Raw genomic sequence first — 16,387 nt, forward strand, 5'->3', positions numbered from 1 at the left:
TAGCTGAGTATGGTGATGTATACCTGTAGTCCCAGCTACTGGGGAGGCTGAAGTGGGAGAATCGCTTGAGCTCAGGAGGTGGAGGCTGCAGTGAGCTGTGATCATGCGTCTACACTTCAGCCTGGGCAACAGAGCGAGACCCTGTCTCAGAAAAATATAATAAAGGCTGGGCACAGTGGCTCACACCTGTAATCCCAGCACTTTGGGAGGCCAAGATGGGCAGATAACAAGGTCAGGAGCTTGAGACCAGTTTGACCAGCATGGTGAAACTGCATCTCTACTAAAAATACCAAAATTAGCCAGGCATGGTGGCGCGTGCTACTCTGGAGGCTGAGGCAGGAGAATTGCATGAACCTAGGAGGCGGAGTTTGCGGTGAGCTGAGAGCACAACATTGCACTCCAGCAAGGGCAACAGAGCGAGGTTCCATCTCAAAAAAGAAAAAGAAAAAGAAAAGAAAATATCTTACTATTATATACCTATTTTAAAATACCTTGTTATATGTCCAGTTCTCACAAATATTCAAGTTTATTCTGGATTCTATTATCTTCCATTAATTTATTTATTTCTGTGTCAGAGTTGCAGTTTTAATTATGGAAGCCTGACTGAACATTTTGAAAGCTGACGGGGCAAGTTACCCGTGTCAGTGTTCTTTCTCAAAAAGTTCCAAGCTATTCTCATATACTTACCCTTCCCCCAAACTGCAGAATCAACTTGTCAAGTCTCAGGGACCAAAAAAACCTTTAGACTTTTGATTTGAATTACATTCAGCTTCTAGATTATTTAGAGGAGAACTGGCATCCTTACAATATTCTATTCTGCCTCCTTGTTCTTGCTGTTTTAGAGACAGGGTCTCACCACGCAGTCCAGGCTGGTGTCAAACCTCCCGGATCAGGTGATCCTCCTACTTCCAAAGCGCTGGGATTACAGGCATGAGCCACCGTGCCCAGACTTTTTTCTTTCTTTTTTTTTTTTTAACCTTCCAATTCAGGAACATGATATGCCTTTATATTTATTCAGGTCTTTTTTTATATCTATCAGTAAAAATCTATTGTATTTTATGAGTTAGATCTTTTTGTCTCCTTTTTTTTCTTTTCTTTGTTTCTTTGTTTTTTGTTTTTTGAGACAGGGTCTCAGTCTGTCACCCAAGCTGGAGTGCAGTGGCTCAATCTCGGCTCACTGCAACCTCTGAATCATGGGTTCAAGCAATCCTCCCAACTCAGCCTTCCAAGTAGCTGGGGCTACAGGCGCGCGCCACTTCACCCAGCGAGTTTCTTGTATTATTCATAGAGACAGGGTGTCACCATGTTGCCCAGGCTGGTCTCGAACTTCTGAGCTCAAGAGATCCACCTGCCTTAGCCTCCCAAAATGCTGGGATTACAGGCGTGAGCCACCTCACCCAGCTAACTCCTATTTTAATTGGTTGTTTTAGTTGTATAGAAATGGTTTTGATTTTTGTACATGGATATATTCTTCTATCTTACTACATTCTCTCATTTGTTCTCATAGTCTTTTAGTCGATTCTCTTCAATTTCCTAAATAAACAAACACATCATTTGTAATTCTTGAAGATTTTTTTTACCTCCTTCCTTCTTATAGCAATGCCTTATTTCTTTTTCTTATTGTACTGGCTGGGGCTTTCGGAATAATGTTCATTGATAGCAACCACGGCAGCCTTCAACTTACAATTTTTGTGATTTTCTGTGCCCAGAGTATCCAAACAGAGATACCTGTGAGTCTAGAAATAACAATTAGCTCTATGTACATCAGATAGGAGCAATTAGCAAACATCCAGGTCTTGATAGCCGCCCTTTCACTGTGAAACTCTGTTGACAATTAGGGTTAAAGGACAGAGCTTTGATTGCTACCGTGAGCCCCAGAGAAATGTGGATTGAGTCAGGGCCCCTGTTCTAACCCCAGAACACAATTCTTTTTTTTTTTCTTTTTTTTTTTGAGACGGAGTCTTGCTCTGTCACCAGGCTGGAGTGCAGTGGTGCGATCTCAGCTCACTGCAATCTCTGCAATTCCCCTGCCTCAGCCTCCCAAGTCGCTGGGACTACAGGTGCGCGCCACCACGCCTGGCTAATTTTTTGTATTTTAGTAGAGACGAGTTTCATCGTGTTGGCCAGGATGGTCTCAATCTCCTGACCTTGTGATCTGCCCGCCTCAGCCTCCCAAAGTGCTGGGATTACAGGCGTGAGCCACCGTGCCCAGAACACAATTCTTATACCCAAGTGGGCGTGCCAGCACATCCTCATTTCTTTCCCAGCACCACTGGCCTTGGTGAACAGAAAGGAGGCACTTGTTTATTGAGCCTCTACTATATACGAGGGATTGTGCTGAGAACTTTAGACATGTAAGCTTATTTAATCCTCATAACCACCCTGTGGGTATTATTCCCTTGTTAACAGATGACAAAACTGAGGCTCAGAGTGGGGAGTATGGAAGATCACACACAGCTAACCATCACTTACAATTGGGTTCATTGCTGTCTGCCTCTGCACCCTCTTTTCTGAAATGGATATTTACTACAGAACATTTTCTGCCTCAACTAAGAACTCTTTAAATGTTTTAATGTGCTCCACGCTTGTGCCAGATGACCACCACTGTCCCCTGGCCAGGGTTGACATTACCTTTTTCCTGGGAATTCTAGAATCACTGGGAAGGAGCTGACTTGTCCATACCCTCAGGCCAGAAGTCAAATTCCAGACCTTGCTGGGCAGCAGTGCTGGTGCTAGGTCCCTAGAGCCTTTAGCTCCAGGAAGAGATACAAGTGGGCTTAGAGGCCAGTGGTGAGGGAGACAGAGGAGGGAAAGAATGGCCAGGGACAGGAGACAAGGGGGTGGGAAACAAAGAAGATGAAAAGGAAGCAGAGAGAAGGGGGTGAGGACAGGGTCTGGGGGAACAGCAGAGAGAGAGCTACCAGGGAGCAGGGATAGCCCCAGGCCTGAGTCCAGCTGGAGCCAGGGAGGCCAATTCCCAGGCCTTCACCGTCAACATGGATTCCAAGGGGCCAGAGACCAGGGCAACAGCCACTCAGGTTTCTGTTTCTATCCTCCAGACTGTGAAGAGTGGCCGTGGGATCAAGACACAGAACCAGGGAGCCCCCATCTCCTCCCACACAGACAGCCACATGCTCACACAGGGCTGGATTGCTGACCCACAGCAGAGATGTGTGCACAGACGTGAACATGTAAACACACAGGCAACACAGAAGCCTGGGTCCAGGGACACAGAGACACGACACAGGAAGACATGCAGACACACGCCAACCCCAGGGACAGAGGCACAGACCCAGGGAGAGATGTGGACAGCCTTGCATGTAGCTCCCCCTGAGATGTCACCCGCACATGCTCAAGTGGGTGCACACGCCCCCACCCACAAGGAGACACTCTCGAGGTGCTGCAGGAGCTATGGAGAGACAGACAGATGGCCAGCCCCGGGGACAGACAGTTCCCAGCAAATATGTGCTAATGCTTGGCCCTGGAAGGGTCCCACCTATCCATGCTGTGCCCCATGCTGTGCCTCAGAGAACCCTGGGCTGCCACCCAGTGCTGATCCCCAGAACCTCATGAGTGGGCTCCATGAACATACATGTGGTGGCGGGCTCTCCTGACACACATGCGCATGCTCCGACAGGCCTGTGCCCCACCTGTGGGGGGTAGGGTGACATCCCTTTTCTGGAGTGCAGGCGGGGGCCACGGGACAACCACCTCCTCCACAAGTCACAGGCTGTGCCCGCTGGCAGGGACAGGGGAGGGGGCCCGGCCTAGCTCAGGAGGAGGGAGGGGCTGGGGGGAGCTGGGGCGCGGCAGGGGCGGGCACGGGAGCCAGTACCTGTCAAACAAGAGCCAAGGAGCAAACTAGCTTCTTAGTCACCTTTCTCTTCTCCCCGTTTTGGCAGCAGCCCCTCTGGGCAAGGGGAAGCTGATATCATAATTATTGGCTCACCTGGCAGCTGCCTCCCCTCATCTGATGTCAGCACAGACCCAGGAGGGCCGAGCTGACGGACTGACAGACGGACAGAGCTCCTAGCCCCCAGACCTGGGCCCCCACGCCGACCTGCTTCACTGAGCAGGTAAGAGGAGCCCCGGCCCAAGTCAGCCGTGGAGGCCAGCAGGGCCGGGCTGGGGCATGGGGAGGGGGTTTGCCTTTTTAACGGGGCTCAGGAGAGCACCCCACATTCTCACTGCAGCTCAAAGGAGACCCAGAATTCAGGTGAGTGCCTGGAGGCCCAGGGGCACCCCCTCCCTCATGGCCCCCTCTAGTTCCTTTCCTAGATTGTCCACCTTTAATTCCTCTTGCTGTGGTGTGTGCTGGACTGTGTGTGTCTGTGTCCCTGTGTGCTGGAGACGTGCTCACCCACCTTGTGCTGGGGAACATGAGGACTTAGAAGTGCTAGATCTGGAAAACTAGGGCTGAACGATGGGGGCAGATTCCACACCTAGTGGTTTTTCAAGGTAGAGAAGGGAGAGCCCAGCTCGGGGAGCCGGGGGCGCCAGGGGTGTGCACAGGTGAAGGAATTGCTCAACGTCTCCCAGCAGCCTGCGCTGGGGTCTAGATGCCTGGGCCCATGCAAGGCCTGGGTTGCAGAAAGGAGATGGTGCGCCTTGTGGAGAAGCGGACAGGTAGCACACAGGTGCCGTGGCCAGGACTTGATGCGGGCCTTAGGGCAGAGTCGCCCCCCACCCCCAACTCTATCTCTCTCCCTCAAGACCCCTGAGGCAGAGTCCTGGTGAGCAGAGCCTGGCCAGGCAGGGAGCCCTTAGGCCTTTGGAGCCTAGAGATGGGGGTGTGGGGAGTGACGGCCCTTAGGGAAATGGCCAGAGCAGCAGGAAGCCCCTGCCAGCTACCCCGGCTCCCCCCGACCCACTACGGCTCAGGTAGGGTTCTCGAGTTCCCGTGGAGTCCCCCAGGCCTTCCCTAACTATCCAAAGCAGCCCGTTGGATGAAGAATAGACTAACAAGTGGGCGTGTTTGCCTCTTCTCCTGGCACCTACAGGTGCGGGGGATATGTTTGGATGTGCTTTGTGGCAAGGCACAAGTGGTCAGCAGGAAGGGACCCGAGTGGAGGGGCTCCTCTTGGGAGATCATCCCATCCACCCCCTGCCCCTATGCCAGTCATCGCCCACGTCGGGCAGGGCTGCCCCTCCTAGTTTTCCTAATCCCTGAAGGAGAAACTCTGGTCAGTTTCCTCACAATCATGAAGTGCTTCCCGGAGCCTCTCTGGTCTTTACTGCTGCAGAGTCCAGCCCTGCTTGCCCCATAGCCGTCTTCCTCCCGCACTGAGGAACCCAAGTTCCTCGGATCTGAGGGTGGAGTTGCACTGTAGTGCTGTTCCCACCGGGCTTGGCTCAGACCCTTTTACCATCTTGCTCATTCCCTGATACAAGACACAGGCAGTAGAAGAGCATCCCCGGTGGAGGGGGAAGGGGCAGCACCTCCCATCCTGGTCCCTTTCTCTTGTGGCTCTGTGAGGGGTCTAGGGTGAGCCAGGCCGGGTCCTGGAGAGGGGCAGAGGGGGTGAGGGCTGCCTCAGGTTGGGGATCCTTAGGGGCAAAGGAGCCACAGGGAGAGGCGCATGTCCTCCCGGCTCCCCGCCCAGCCCCGCCCGTGTAGCCTGTGCGAGCTCAGCTCCCGGCTCCAGGGCCTGCCGAGGCACGCTGCCCCCCCAGGCCCGGCGCCTCACTCACCTCCCAGAGCCAAGAACCTGTTCTCCCGGGAATGCCAGGGAGTTCTCAGAGGACTTTATTTCCCAGGGGCTCAGGAAGCCCCAGAATCCTCTGGACCAGTGGGTCCTGGGAAACTAGAGAAAGATCAGGGACCCCTGGGACCACTCCCTGCTCCCAGCTTTGTCCCAGTCACACACTGACGCCACATTGCCTCCAACCAACAGCAGTCTTTATTCATCGTGAGAAGGCTTAGGAAAGTTAAAGACAAGGGGGAAAGGCAGCTAGTGACATGTGCCCTCTGTCATCTGCCATCCTTTGCCTCGGGAAAAGCCCTCCTTTGCCCCATCACCCGGAGAGGCCCATCTGCCCTCTAAGAAAGCAACATAGTGCCTCTTTCCTTGGACTCTTCATGTGTTCTAGCCAGGAAGTCCTTCCTGATGTCTAACTTCCTCCTTTCTGGCTTAAGTTGACACCTGGTCTTCATGGACCAGCAGAAACCCCAATGCCTGCACAGAGCCCAGGCACACAGGCAGAGACTGTCTTAAGCCACATTGAGATGCCCTGGGAGCTTGGACGCTGGCAGGGACAGAAGGGCCCCTGCTGCTCCTCTCTTATTCTCTCTGACTCCATATTCTAACGAAGTTGGAGTCCACTTCTGCTTGACTCCCCATCCCCCAATAACAGAAGGATGGAGAGGACTGAGGTCCTATAGGTACGCCCTCCCCTCTGTTCTTCCAAATCACAGCCTGCTGGCCCTGCTGTGACAGACAGAGTGGAGTTCAGAAAGTCAAGATTGGCCTCTGCAGCAGGAGCGATTGATAGACTTCAGAGAAAGGTCTCAGCATTTTAAGTTGAGTTTGACTGGACTCTGAGCACAGGAGGTGGTTTCCTGAGTGGAGAGGCAACCTTTGCTTGGGGGTGGGCGGGGTTGGGCTGGCAACATGCCCGGGACCTGGGGAAGGATGAGATAACCCCAGGAGCTGGGGAAGGACAAGATGACCTCTGGGAGAGGGCCTCCCAGAAGCACCAACCACATGGTTTCTGAATACATCGGGTCTTTCCAGCTTATTCATCCCCACCCCCGCCCCTCCCTCCCTCTCTGTGCCCAACTTCAACCTCATCCCTGACCCTCCCACCCCTCTCTGTCTCTTTCCGCATCACAAGCCTATCGCCATTTCCATCTTCAATCCCAACTCAGTATTCTACTCATCCCCATCGCCAGCCTTCCCGCCATCACCACAGCCCCTCCTGCCACCTCCTCCTTACCTCACCTCCTCACTCCCACACCCAACCCCACTCTCACCCCATCTCCCCTCCCACTCCTCAGGGGAGATCTTCCCCTATGTCACAGGTTCCCTCGGAGTCCAACACCCCTCACCAGTGTCCCTGCCAGGTCTTGGGGTGTCCTCCAGGTTATCTGAGCGTTGAGGGAAAGCCCAGAGCCATGCCAATAGACAAAATGGACAGGACAAGATCCTCCCTGGAGAAGCCCTTTGCTTCCTGATCCTATCTGGGCTGTAAAGGCTGGATTCTCACCAAACAGTAAAAATGAGTTCAGATGCAACAAGACAAGCAGAGGCCTGGCATCCAGACAGACCTCCACACGGCGAGTGCATGGCAGTGAAGGGGGGATGGAGAGATGCGATCAGAGCCCCACAGTGGGCCGGGACAGCCTTTCTCAGGGGGCTGGGAGCCTAACTGATCCGGTATGTCAGCTAAGGAGGGGGAGGCATGGACGCAGGAGCAGGGTTTTTTAGGGCTGATCGGGAGTGCGCATCCCCGGGTCTCTACCCTGCCTGTGGCCCCTGCTTAGTCAGCTCAGATTAATGGGGCCAGGGAGAGAATTCGCTGAATCGTGATCTCTTGGGGAACTTGACTGGAGAGCCAACTGTGAGTCATGGAGAAAAGGGAACCTGTGCGCTCACAGCTACTCTAGAAGCTTCCAGGGGTAGGCACACCTCAAGACCCCTCCCAGGATGCAGCAGAGAGCCCACTGAAAGGTCTGACCCTCTCCCTCCACCCCATGCTCACAGGAAGATGTATGGTCAGTCAGCTCCAAGTCCTGCCCTCACACACCCTCCAAGGCCTTCAGGGCTCCCTACACTGCCTCTGACAAACTACAGCCAGCCTGGGCACCAACACACACACACACATACACAGACACACACACACATACACAGACACACACAGACACACACACACAGAGACACATACAGACAGACAGAGAGATACTCAGACACACACACAGAAACACACAGACACACACAGAGAAACACACACAGAGACACACACACACAGAGACACACACACGGAGACACACACACAGACACACACAGGGACCCACTCACACAGGGACATACACACAGATACACAAAACAGACACACAAACAGAAACACACACACACACACAGAGAAAGAGAGAGAGAGAGAGAGAGAGAGGATGGGAATGGGGTGTATCCCTGGAACCAGATTGCCTGGAGACAGTTGGAGGTCCCACCTACACTTGTAAATTCCATAGCCATGTCCCAGACTGCACCAGCCCATCAGTCTGGGAAGGCAAAGGATGTACATGAGGAAGGACACACACATTCACGCACACACACACACCCCGCTGTGATCAGAAAACCCAATTATCAGACTCTACACTTAGCATCCCTTCTCCACGCAGGCCCAGAGTGACCACAGCAGTCTTCACTGTCAGTGGGGGCGGTGTCCCCGGCTTCCTCTGGAGGGGGCTCCTGGAGGCCACGTTGGGCCCCAAGAGCATGTGGCTTTATAGGGGTGGCTCTGCTTCTCTGTGCCTTCCCATGAGCATGTCCAATCTGCCTGAAGTGGGAAAGGTTTTGGAGAAAAAATTATTTGGGGTGGCAATGCCAAACCCAGGATGATCTGGGGATGGTCAAGAGAGAAAGATGGCAGCTGGAGCAAGGAGCTGGATGGGCTCAGGAAAACACCCCAGAGCCTGCCCCTTCTCCAGGGACGTGATTAGGTGCTCAGAGCTGCTTCCCATAACCCCGGCACCTGGAGGAAGAAGCAGTGCACAGACACCTACCTCCATAGCAAGGAGGCCCTCCCACCCAAGCCCCTCCTTGTTAGACAGATGGGGAAACCGAGGTCCCACCAGTGGATGGGTGGATCCATCCACCCATCCGTCCAGAGAGGTCAGGCTCCAGTTGGAGGGACTTCCACTGGTGGGACTTCGGTTTCCCCATCTGTCAAACAAGGAGGGGCTTGGGTGGGAGGGCCTCCCAGTGCACTTCTCACTCCAAAGCTTAGTAAGTTCAAGGAGATAACCACCTGCCTGTCCCCTGTGCTAGACAGCGTTGGGGGAGGAGGTGCACCAGTACATATTTGTCTTGCACTAAATCTGTATTATTAGTAGTGGTGGCAGAATTCATATCCCTAATAATAGATTGGTATTAATGAGCAGCTCTGATAATGATATGTACAGAGTGTCAGAGGCCCCTGGCCCAAGGGACAGTGGGATCCCCACTCAGGTGGACGGGCAAAGAGGGAGCCCACCAGCAGGATGAGAGCCCTGTTGACTTCCTAGGGCGCACCCCTAGGAAGGGCGGATGGTTGAAAGTAAAAAGATTTCACTCAGCCCCAACCCATCTCCAAAATCCCACAGGCCTGGGACCTCCAGGGGAGGAGGCAGGGGCACCAGACAAGCTAGTGCTGGCTTGATTTCTGAGGATTTTGACATCCTGGTTCTCACTTGGTCCCCAAAACAGCTAGGTGGGGTATGTAGGGCAAAGATGAGGACCCCATTTTATTTATTTATTGTATTTATTTATTTTGGGGTTTTTTTGTTTTAGGTTTTGGTTTTTGGGTTATTTTATTTATTTATTTATTTTGAGATGACGTCTCACTTTGTCACCCAGGCTGGAGTGCAGTGGCTCGATCTCGGCTCACTGCAACCTCTGCCTCCCGGGTTCAAGCGATTCTCCTGCCTCGGCCTCCCAAGTAGCTGGAATTGCAGGCTCCAGCCACTGTGCCCGAATAATTTTTGTATTTTTAGTAGAGATGGGGGTTTCACCATCTTGGACAAGCTGGTCTTGAACTCCTGACCTCGTGATCCACCCTCCCAAAGTGCTGGGATTACAGGCGTGAGCTACCGCACCTGGCCAAGGACCTCATTTTATAAAGGAGGGAACAAGGTTTACTCCCATGAGTAGCCCACGCTGAGAGCAGAGCTGGGAGCGGACCCTCCTGCAGTCCTTGGTCAGGAGGACTCATTTGAGGGAAAAGGGAGATTCTGTAGGGAAGCCAGGATCTGGGCTCAGTGAAGGCTTCTGGAGATGATAATGCCGGGTTATCGGGAGGTAAAACAAAGCTTCAGCATCCCTGTTGGTCTCACAGCTCAAATCCTCTGCTGCCAATCACTATAACAGCCAATCAACTCCACAGCCAATTGCCTACACAGCCCACAAGAGGCTCAGCCCTGGGTGACTTCATTATAGTGGTGGTACTTCTGCGCCACAGGGACCCAGAGCTAATGGCAGCTTGGAGGTCAGCCACTTCATCCCATCCCTCAGCCCACTTTTCCACCCCTTTCAGCCAGTGTAGCTGGAGGAAGCTTGCTGTGGGAGGGATGAAGGCAAGGCTTCATAATCTGTGAAAAAGCCTCCTGGGCCCTCACTCACACCCCACCTCATCAACCATTCTTTGGCCTCATCCCAGCTGGGCAGACTGAGGATTTCAGGGAAATCTCTTCTCTAGAAACCCATGTCTAAGGCCTCAGTTCACTGCTTTCTGCCCGGAAAGGATCAAGCAGGCAAGAAGTTCCTCCTTCTCGAAAGCCCAGCTCTCCACTCAAGCCCTCAGTAATTCTAGGTCACCTCATCCACCTCCAAGTCCATGGTCAGTCCAGTTCTCACCATCAGACTCAGCCATGCCTTCAAAAGTCCCTGGGGATAGGTGAGCACCATGGCACACACTTTTAGTCTTATATACTCTGGAGGCTGAGGCAAGAGCCCAGGAGTTTGAGACCAGCCTGGGCAACAAAGCATGACCCCATCTCTAAACACTGGGGACGGTGGAGGTGGGAGAACATTCTCCTTAAACTGCCTGTCCAAGAAGCTTTTATGTTCTTGGAACTGAGAATTTCCCTCCCCTACTAACCTTAGGGGGCAAGCTTGCTGAACTTGCTTCTGGGAGCAAGATGTTGGGGTAGGCTCACAGCCTCAGAGCCTGGACTCCAGAGTAGGCAGGGAGACAGGATGGTGGAAGAGGCAGATTGTGAATGACACCCAAGAGTAAGAGCAAGAGATCCTGGGGGCCGAGGATGCTTAGGTGGAAGGTCTCTTGCAAGGGGAATCTAAAGAGTTGGAAGAACCCAATAGGGCTGATCTCTCAGACCAGCAGGGGGTCCTAGTCTCAGAAAGGAATGAAGGGGAGCTTTTAGGGATAGCATTTCTTGTTTCCTTGAAACCAAACATCCCATTCTTTCCATCTACAAAATAAACATCCCCAGCTTGGCCAACATGGTGAAACTCCCTCTCTACTAAAAATACAAAAATTAACTGGACGTGGTGGTGCACGCCTGTAATCCCAGCTACTTGGAAGGCTGAGGCAGGAGAATTGCTTGAATCTGGGAGTAGAGGTTCCAGTGAGCCGAGATGGCGCCACTGCACTCCAGCCTGGGTGACAGAGCGCGACTGTCTCAAAAAAAAACAAAGAACAAAATAAACATTCACAGGTAGGTCAAGGACATCTATCCATCTATCTCACTAAATATTCATCCTTTGCACTGCAGATACTCACAGAAATAAAAACACTTAAAAAATAAGACATTCATCCATCTGTCTGTTGATCTATCCATCTGTCCATCTGTCTAGGTTTCCATTTATCCATTGTTCATCCATCAGTCTCCATCCGATGATCTGTCTGTTCATCCAACCATTCATCTGTCTACACATACATACATCTATCCATCCACCCATCCGTCCAGAGAGGTCAGGCTCCAGTTGGCCTCCCCAGGGCTGCTAGGAAGGGCCTGTGGTCCTGTGGCATTTATGGGGCATGTGACTTGCCTGCCTGGCCTGGGGAGACAGCCCCGCCTTAGCCCTAGGGCAGAGGGCCGGTCCAGGCATGTGGGAGTATTTATACCTCGATGGAGGCTTCTGGGGAGCTGCAGGCTGAACGACTCCCCGAAGCGGTGATGGTGGCCATGACCCAGAGCCCACTGTGAGTGCTTGGATTTGGCTCCTTTGGGGCCAGGGCTGGTTGGCAGAGGCTAGAGAGGGGCTGGAAAGATGGGAAGCTGCCCAGAGATGGCCAGAGAGGGCAGAAAGGAAGGGGTGCTGGCAAAGGCGAGTTGGAGACTGGATGCTGTTGGAATCAGGCACCTGAAGCAAAGCTGTGACCCTCCTGGAGAAGGGATGAGTCTGTTGCCCTCAAGCAGGCTCTGGTGGGTGCCTTGGTGAATGGCAGGAAGGTTAGGACACAGGAGGACTAAGATTACAAGCACTCAGGGTTAGAGATCTGGAAGAACCTCCAGGTCAGCCCGGGGCTCAAGTGCTTCTCCAGGATGGGCACACTAGGTGATGCTCTGGGACCAGCCTACTTCCAGAGGCACACGGGAATGCTGAAGGGGCCTTAGGAGAGACCGCCTGATTTGGGGGCTGGAATGACTCAGCTGCAGGTGTCAGTGGCTCACATGGAAGAAAGCGTCACCTGGGGGACAGGGTGGCTTTTCATCCTTTGTTCTCCCCACTCCCCTCCCTGCCCGTTCTGTCCCCATCTGCTTCTGTGCTTGAGTCAGATCTCAAGGCAGGGGATGTGACCCATTTTCTGAAACTGATGCTGGGTTAAGAGCCAGGGAGGCCAGGATTCTGCCCTCAGAACTTCTAACATAGATGGGAAGAAAGGAGCCGGAAACCCCCTTTCTTGGCATCCCCAGACCCCAAGTTTCCTGGGGTGCCTAAGCCCCAGGCACAGCCCCCAGGCCCTTCCCTGCCACCCCCGTAATTGCCGAGCTACTCCAGGGGACCCCTCCCAGCAGCCTGTCGGGTGGAGCCCTGGGTGGGGCTATAGGCCAGCACCCGGCCGGGCCCCACCCCTCGTAAAACATGCTGCCGCAGCCAGCAACAGAAACCATTAAGGCAGAACTGAGCCATCTCCACCTCACTCATAAAGAGCGGGTAGGAGGCAGCTGGGTGGAAGGCAGCTTGGAGCATGAAGAGAGCCCGGTGAGGACCCTTGGTGCCCCAGGCCTGCCTGGCCCCGTGATTCAGCTGTCCACAGGGGAGGCAGGGACAGACTCTCCCAGGGAAACCTCCAACATTGCCCCCACTCGCCTTTCAGGTGTGAGCAGGGAGGCTGAGGCATTTCCAAGGTGGGGCCATGTAGCGTAATGGTTCAGCATGCTGGCTTTGAAGCCTGGGTCAGAATCCTGGGGAGCATAATTTACTAGCTGAGTGAACTTGGGCAAGTCAGGTTAACCTCTCTGAGTCTCAGTTTCCTCATCTGTAAAATGAGATAATACAGCTCCTCCCTCCTGGGGTGTGCAAACGCAGCCAACTCTTCCCAATCTCCTTGAGAATTTCCTCGGCAGGGGCCCATATAAAGGCAGAGGAGGGGTGAGGTCCCAGCTGACAGCTCTGTGCGCCAGATACACCTTTACAGGGTACACACCTCCACAGGATACATACACCTCCATAGGGTACACACTTTCACAGGGTACACACCTCCACAGAGTACAGAGTACACACTTCCACAGGTGCACACCCCGCCACAGGATTCACACCTCCATAGGTGTATACATCTCCACAGGGTACGCACCTCCACAGGTGTACACACTTCCAAAGGTGTACATGCTTCCACAAGGTACATGCCCCCACAGGTGTACACACTTCCACAGATGTACATACTTCCACAGACATACACACCTCTACCAGGTACACACCTCCACAGGCGTACACACCTCCACTGGGTACACCCCTCCACAGGTGTGCACACTTCCAAAGGTGTACACACTTCCACAGCTGAACACACTTCACTTCCACAGGGTACACACTTCCACAGGTGAACACACTTCCACAGGGTATATACTTCCACAGGTGAACACACTTCCACAGGTGAACATACTTCTACAGGTGAACACACTTCCACGGGTACACACTTTGACAGGGCACACACTTCTATAGGTGAACATACTTCCATAGGTGAACATACTTCCACAGGTAAACACACTTCCACAGGGTACACACTTCCATGGGTGAACATACTTCCACAGGTGAACACACTTCCACAGGGTACACACTTCCACAGGGCACACACTTCTATAGGTGAACATACTTCCATAGTTGAACATACTACTTCCACAGGTGAACACACTTCCACAGGTGAACATACTTCCACAGGTAAACACATTTCCACAGGGTACACATTTCCATAGGTGAACATACTTCTACAGGTGTACATCCCTTCACAGAGGTACACCCCTCCACATGGTACACACTTCCACAGGTACACACTTCCACAGGGTTCACACCTCCACAGGGTACACCTCTTCACAGGTGTACACTCCTCAAGAGGTATACACCCCTCCACAGGGTCCACGCTTCCACTGGTGAACATATCTCCACAGGTGTACTCCTCAACAGGTATTTACCCCTCCACAATTATGTACACTTCCACAGGTGTACACCCCTCCACAGTGTGTGCACCTTCACAGGGTACATACCTCCACATGTGAACACCCCTCCACAGGTGTATACACCTCCACAGATGTACATATTTTCCCAGTTGTACACACTTCCACAGGGTACACACATCTACAGGTGAACATACCTCCACAGGGCCCATACCTCCACAGGGTACACACCTCCACAGGGTACAGCCCTCCACAGGGTACACCCCTCCACAGAGTACACACCTCCACCAGGTACACACCTCCACAGGGTACACACCTCCACCGAATACACACCTCCACAGGGTACACACTTCTACTGGATACACACCTCCACAGGGTACACACCTCCACAGGGTACAGCCCTCCACAGGGTACACCTCTCCAAGGGGTTCACACCTCCACAAGTGTTCACATCTCCACAGGATCCATACCTCCACAAGTATACACAACTCCACTGGGTACACTCCTCCACAGGGTACACACCTCCACAAGTGTTCACACCTCCACAGGTATACACACCTCTACAGGGCACACACCTCCACAGGTATACACATCTTCACAGGGTACACACCTCCACAGGTGTTCACACCTCCACAGGGTACGCATTTCTGCAGGGTACAGGGTATATACCTCCACAGGACTATCAGCATCTTTAGATGCAAATGGTCCCAGGGCCTCATTTTACTTGTAAAGGAAATGAAGTACAGAAAGGGGAAGTGAGTTATCCAATGTCACACAGCCAGCACAGTGTCCCCTGGCCACCACCCCTAACAGCGCCTTCTGCCTGAGTCCTAAGGAGCTGAGAGAAGGCTCTCTGAGAGGTGGAGAGATGTTGATGGGTAGAGGGGTGCAGCCCGGCTGTTTGTGAGAAGGCCACGAAGCAGGCATGCAGTAATGATGATTGCTGATCCCTGATGATGTTGATCCTGTTGTCAGGCTCTCTGGGGAATTTCTCACTCTTTGTCCTCCCTACTCATGTCAAAGGGCTGTTTCTTTCTTTCCTCTGATGCCAGGGCAGATCAAGTCCACCTCTTCATCCCCACTCCCCAAGGATCATGGAGGGCAGAAGGTGGCCAGAATGCCCAGATGCTGAAATGGTCTTTAGTCAATGTTTTGCAAGCAGTGCACTCCTGGAGAGTCAGTGTCTGGGGGTATGGTCATGGCTCTCAAGGCCTGAGACTCAGATGTGGTTGTCAGTCAGCTGTGTAGCCCTAGGCAGATCATTCCTTCTCTCTGGGCCTCAATTTCCTCCCCTAAAAAATGGACTTGATGACCTTGCTCCCCTGCCAGTGGTGTGTTGGTAAACGTTCACCTGTCAGCTTTCAAAAGTAAATACATCATAATTTTTTTAAAGGCCCTGATTTGTAGGATTTGCTAATTTCCATGGGCAAATACTCCCATCGTGGCTGATCTGGACCAATTTCACTGGACATAGAGTTGGGAAGAAATGGGCACGATTGGCTCCCACGAGCCCCTACCAACTGGCCCTGCACACAATTGCCCCCTGCCTTCTGTGGCAAAGAGAGGATAAAATGAGACAAGAGATACAAAAGTGCGGAGGGGCTGGGAGCAGTGGTGCACACCTGTAGTCCCAGCACTTTGGGAGGCTGAGGCGGGAGGATCGCGCGAGCCCAGGGGGTCGAGGCTGCAGTGAGTGATGATCGTGCCACTGTACTCCAGCCTGGGCAACAGCGACACCTTGTCTCAAAAAAAGAAGGAAAAAAAGTGCAGAGGAAACTTCAGAGTGCACTGTAGATGTGGAACTGTGACAAAGGGACCCCAGAGCTGTCTACCAGTGGGAGCTTCCAGGAAGAGGGTGGTTGTGAGTTGTGGGTACCCATATTAAGGGGCAGGTCATGCGAGTGATCTAGAGGAGCTCCTGGGATCTGAGAAGGCGGGAGAGCTGACTGGGGCTCCTGTGCTGGTATTTGCTAATATTTACACACATATCCCCTCCAGTTCCAGTGCTCCCTGAAACTGGAACAGGCAGGATAAAGACTAGACCTCTATGAAAGGTCCCTTCTGAATGCAGATGCCAGCCCCAGGATACTGGGGCCAGCAGGGAGGCCTCCCAAGAGA

At 53.0% G+C, this 16,387-nt stretch overlaps 1 protein-coding gene across 3 annotated transcripts in view; it reads left to right on the forward strand.

Moving 5' to 3' along the window:
- Window positions 1–3,875: 3,875 nt before the first annotated feature.
- Window positions 3,876–16,387, forward strand: part of FOXN1 (forkhead box N1) — a 31,457-nt gene continuing 18,945 nt past the window's right edge. For 2 of the 3 annotated variants that reach the window (XM_037743284.1, XM_017542089.2), the window contains exon 1: window positions 3,876–4,076. The gene's annotated coding sequence lies outside the window, so the exon portion shown is untranslated. Of the gene's footprint in view, window positions 4,077–11,822; window positions 11,860–16,387 lie in introns of those variants that run through there. The other variant, XM_037743285.1, reaches the window with a different exon arrangement.

The sequence above is a fragment of the Cebus imitator genome, unplaced genomic scaffold (genome assembly GCF_001604975.1).
Source record: "Cebus imitator isolate Cc_AM_T3 unplaced genomic scaffold, Cebus_imitator-1.0 Scaffold140, whole genome shotgun sequence".
NCBI lineage: Eukaryota > Metazoa > Chordata > Mammalia > Primates > Cebidae > Cebus > Cebus imitator.